Here is a 6,000-nt window from a genome sequence, read left to right as displayed (position 1 = left end):
AACGAACCATCAATGATGAGAGAGAATCATCGATTGGCTGCCTCTTGCACACCCCCTACTAGGGATCGAGCCCAAAACCCAGGCATGTGCCCTGACCTCCAGCCAGGTTCATGAGTAGGCCACCAACCGCTAAACCAAACTGGCTGGGCAAGATTTAAGTCAATCCCACAGAGACCAATGGAACAGAATAGAGCCCAGAAATATACCCATGTATATTTAGTCAATTAATTTATGACAAAAGGAGCCAAGAATACACAATGCAGAAAGGATAGTTTCTTTAATAAATGGTGTTGGGAAAACTAGATAGTGACATGCAAAAGAATAAAACTGGACCCCTATCTTATACCATACACGAAAACCAACTCAAAATGCATTAAAGACTTGAACCTAATACCTGAAACCATAAAATTCCTAAAAGAAAACATAGGCAGCAAGCTCCTTGACATCAGTCTTGACAATGATTTTTTTTGGATTTGACACCAAAGCAAAGGCAACAAAAGCAAAAATAAACAAGTGGGGCATCAAACTAAAAAACTTCTGCCAAGCGATAGAAACCGTCATCAAAATGAAAAGGCAACAAAATGGAAAGGCATCCTGCGTGGGAGAAAATATTTGTAAATTATATATCTGGTAAGGGGTTAATATCCAAAATATAAAAAAGATTCACACAATTCAATAGCAAGAAAGAGGGGGGGAGAGGGAGGGAGGAGGGAGGGAAGGAGGGAGGGAGGGAGGGAGGGAGGGAGGGAGGGAGGGAGGGAGGGAGGGAGGGAGGGAGGGAGGGAGGGAGGGAGGGAGGGAGGGGAGAAAGAAAGAAATAAATCTGATTTTAAAATTGGCAGAGGATCTCAGTAAACATGTACCCAATGGAGACAAACAGAAAGCCTACAGGTATATGAAAAGATGCTCAACATCACTAATCATCAAGGAAATGCAAATCAAAACCACAATGAGATACCACCTCACACCTGTTAGAATAGCTATTATTAAAAAGACAGGATAAGTGTTGTGGAGAATGTGGAGATAAGGGACCCCTCTTGCACTGTTGGTGAAAATGTAAACTGCTTTAGCCTCTATGGAAAATAGTATGGAGGTTCTTCAAAAAAATAAAAATAAAACTACCATATGATCCAGCAACTCCACTTCTGAGTATCCCAAAGAAATGAAATCACTACCTCAAAAGATATTTGCACCCCCATGTTTATTGCAGCATTATATACAATAGCCAAGACATGGAAAGAACCTCAGTGTCCACCAATGGATAAAGAAAATGTGGTACATATACACAATGGACTATTACTCAGCCATGAAAAAGAAGGAAATACTGCCATTTTCGACCACATGAATGGAACTTGACATTATGCTAAGTGAAATGCTTCAGACAGAGAAAGACAAATAATGTATGATCTCACTTATATGTGGAATCTTAAAAATAAAGAGTTCATAGGTACAGCCTGGCCTGGCGTGGCTCAGCGGTTGAGCATTGACCTAGGATCTAGGAGACCGCAGTTTGATTCCCAGTCAGGGCACATGCCCGGGGTTTCAGACTTGATCCCCAATAGGGGGCATGCAGAAGGCAGCCGATCAATGATGACGCTCTCATCATTGATGTTTCTCTCTCTCTCTCCCTCTCCCTCCCTCTCTCTGAAATCATTAAAGATTTTTTTTTTTTTTTAAAGCGTTCATAGGTACAGAGAACAGATTAGTGGTTGACAGAGGTGAGAGGTTTGGGGTCAGTGAAATGGGTAAAGGTGGTCAAAGATACAAACTCCAGTTACAAAATAATTAAATCATGGGGATGTAAAGTATATCATTGGTGACTATAGTTAATAATACCTTGTTGTATACGTATTTGAAAGTTACTGAGAGCAGGTCTTAAAAGTCCTCATCACAAGGAAAAAATTTGTAACTATGTGTAGTGATGGGTGTTAACTAGATTTATTTTGGTGATCATTTCATATAAAATACATATATCAAATCATTATGTTGAAGATCTGAAACTAGTATAATGTCACATGTCAATTATATCTAAATTTAAAATAAAGATTTAATTTGCGGCACGTTTTAAAAAATAAAACAAAATAAAGATTTAAGTCAACCCCATGAAAATGAATTAAATCCTGTGGTTGTAGAAGACATCAGAGTCAAGTGTCGTTGAGGATATGGCCTACTATCTAATGCAGGAAGCAGAAAAACATGAACAACCCTAACGGTGACCTAAAAAGAATGGAAATTAAAAATAATTGTAAGAATTGGTTCTCTGAGGAAGAAAAATGAAAACAAATAAATCTTGAATCGAGTAAAAAGAACAAATATATATAAAAAGAAACAAAATGGGGATTATAACCATAGATATGGAAGGTTTCTTTCTTTACAAATACTATCTATGACTCTAAGATAAAACTTTTAAAATATATATGAAATACAGAAATTTTTAAGAAAATAACAGTGCCAAGTACTCCTTAATCAGAGCATTATCCATGAAATAAATGGAAAATGTTGTCCAAAAAAGGCAGAAAAGATTACACATTGAGAGTACAGCCTTAAATTCCATTGTCCCATTGTCCTTCCAACCCTGGCTAAGACCAACTATTTCCTCCAACTACCCACTGAGCTTGGCTGGAGAAAAATTGCAGTAAAGTAGATGAGTCTGCTATAGTTTTATGGTCATCAACCTCAACTGGGCTCTCAGAGCCGAAAAGAGACTACAGAATTATCTTTCTAGTTGTGTTACTTCCCTATTCTCCACATCTCTATGACATAGATAAAATCTTCTCTTTTCTTCTTGAACTTCTGAAATCTGACACACACACACACACACACACACACACACACACACACACCCTCCTAGCCCTATCAAACCACCCAGCAGGCAACCTGAGGAAGTCAGACTTGTTTTCATGAAGAAAAAAAAGCCATCAGCGGGACTTCCTCAAATTCCTGCCACTAGGACAATAGCGCAAACCTTATCTACGCAGGAATGTTCTTTTTCTCCCTCCTGTTTCAGAGGAGTAAGTGGCCAACTCTCAGGACTTCAGAAGTATCTGACTCTCCTGTAGCTGCAAGCTGCCTTTTCTGCTGAGCTCTCTCGGCTGGCAACACCTCCCCTCCTCTGAGCTCCCTCCTTTCTGCTCCTCTTCATTTCCTCGTGGCCCTTTCATTTCACAGCCCACCACCTCCTGGCTATGAATTTCAGCAACTCCCCTGTCGAATGCACCACTCACCTCCATGCTCACTGCCATCAGCACTTCGCCTGCTGGCCCCCGGACGTATTCGATGCTGCTGACCACCGTCTTCCCACCTGCTGCCTAATTAACAGGTGTGTGTTTTCTACTTAGCTCATCTCTATGAATTGTATTTTCACTTTGTAATGTAATTTGTAATGATGTATTGGTTCACTTATCTAATCAATAGTACTAGATAAAAAGCTCAAGTCCTGCCAAAGTAAGTCTCCTTCCCACCCCTGTGCCCCAGTCCTCCAGTTCCCTTACCCAGAGGCCACGTGCTGTCAGCAGGGTGTAAGCCTGGAGCTACAGAGTGAGGCCTTTCCCACCATAAACAACAACAAACAAACAAAAACCTGCTTGCCAGACTGAAGGCTGCCCAGAAGAAACAAGGCTGAGAGATGGAGAAAGGCAGGTTCCTGATGACACTGTTTGCATGTAGGGACCTAATTGACTCTGAAGCCTACTCAGACTGCAAATCTTCAAAATCTCTGGACTTTTCTAGTAATGAGAAAGAATAAATCCCTTTCTCAAAAAGCTAGCTTGAATCGTGTTTCTGTAATTTGTAACTGAAGTAGTCCTGCCTAATGCTGAGGGAATAGGCCTTAGAAAATTTTAGGACACAAAATTGCTGGGGTTTCCTTCTCAATTGGATGTGGAAAGTCGAATAATCCAAGTGTTGACGTAGGCCCAGAGAGGGCTGGATAGGGTCCTAGATCCACCTCTGGGAAGAAGGAGCTTACATTTCACAAAATTGCCACATGTGATTGTGTCAGAAATAAGTGAAGGGTCCAAACACTGGGAATTTGGGTGGATGATCCAAAATAAGCCAGAGTCTGGGAATCAGACTAGAAATCCTATAGACTGTTACCTTGAGTGAGCCTTAGGTTGGAGAACAGATGGATTTAGCTAAGGGAATCTGAAATACCAATTGCCAAGAAAAAGTCAAGGATCCAGAAATAAAGAGATCAAAGTTATACTGGATAGGTGTAGGGGTAACCCGGTCTGGATAATCAAGGCAAGTAAACATCTACATTAAAGAGAAAAAGGGAGGGAGTAAGTTAAGTGGAAAACAAGACTGAGACTAACAACCAAAGCCTTAACATTATCTTAGAAGAACAAGGACAGTTTGTTCTTTGATTACTTTTGCAGATACTACCGAGAGAAGGTAGCTTTGGGCACAAAGGACTATATAAAAAGTAGTCGTCACTAATATTAGATGACTGTGATATAAGCAATCTCATTAAGGCTAGGACTTATAGGAAAACTAAACATAATGAGGTATTCTTATGAAAAAGATGAAATAAGTAGAAAGCATAAAAAATCAAAGAAAATTACAACCAAAAGATCATGTATATTCTGAAAAATAAAGATAAATCAGGGAAGAGAAACTGAAGCTCAAAAACTATGGGTAAAAGCCCACAATGCAGTTTAACACTGATGTTTTCTTTGGAGAGTACATACAGAAAGTCAAGTTAAAATACTGACATTAAAGGTACAAGAAGTTATGTTTAGCCTGTATGTCTTTTTAAATTAAAAGTAGGCAATTCTGCCCTGGCCAGTTTTCTCAGTGGTTAGAGCATCGGCCTGCAGACTGAAGGGCCCCAGGTTCGATTCTGACCAAGGCCACGTACCTCAGGTACAGGCTGGATCCCTGGCCCCAGGCTGGGCTCCTGTGGGAGGCAACCAGTTGACAACCAGTTGATGTGTCTCACATCAATGCTTTTCTCTCTCTCTCTCTCTCTCCCTTCCACTCTCTCTGAAAAGCAATGGAAAAATATCCTCTGGTGAGGATTAAAAAAAAATAGTCAATTCTGATATTACAATAATTCATTACACATTTGGGGTGACATTTCCTGACTCCCTGCGTGAAACATGAGTATTGGTTCAATTTTGGCTCGGTGCTAACTCAAACATCTTTTCTATCTGTACACCGCTCAGGATGGCACTGGAGGCTTTACCTGAAATTAACAAAAGCTGTGGGGAAACTATTTTTTAAAAAAAGAAAGAAAGAAGAAAAGAAAAGAGAAGGTGCCGGTACTATCTTGCTGGGTCCCCACAAACTGGCTAGTCATTCATAAGGGGAGGCAATACTCAAGGCCAAGAAATATAGGAACTATCTGTGATTCGTTGGGTATTTACTTAAACAATAGAGCCCATATTAAACTTTTCAATTAGAAAACACATTATAAGACCTCGGGGATATAAGTCAGTGATGGAAAAGACTTTTTGCTGAATGTGAGGTTCCTAAAAATACCTTGGGAGCCAGTGCAAGACTGCTCATGACCCCTCAGACTCTCTCATCTTCTTCTCTCAACCCATCCACGTAAGTATAAAAATAATCAGAAGTAACATGGACTGTCCAATGAGCTAGTTTATTTCTATTGTTTTAGCTGAATTGTGTTTATTTTTGTTTTAACTGAATTGTAAGAGTTGAATAAATGAATAAAGATCAATATGTTCTCTACTACAGCTAAAATATTCAAACCGCAGGGGACAAAAAAATATAAAGCTACATCGTAAAAAGCCATTTTTCTCTCATAGTTAAGAGGCAGCCCCGGGAACTGCCACTTTCAGGAAGATGAAGCAGATGAAATTTTCCCTAACCCTCCCACTAACTGCAACTGGAAACCCTGACATTATATACAAAACAAACAGAAGAAGACTGGCCCAGGCCTGTGTGGCTCAGTTGGCTGGGCGTCGTCCCCTTCACTGAAAGGTTGCGGGTTCGATTCCTTGGTCGGGGCACCTGCCGGGGTGCAGGCTTGACCCCCGG

Source organism: Miniopterus natalensis, chromosome 1, assembly GCF_054644295.1.
Source record: "Miniopterus natalensis isolate mMinNat1 chromosome 1, mMinNat1.hap1, whole genome shotgun sequence".
NCBI classification, from domain to species: Eukaryota; Metazoa; Chordata; class Mammalia; order Chiroptera; family Miniopteridae; genus Miniopterus; species Miniopterus natalensis.
The sequence above is the reverse complement of the archived record's forward strand: the minus strand, read 5'-3'. Positions refer to the sequence as shown.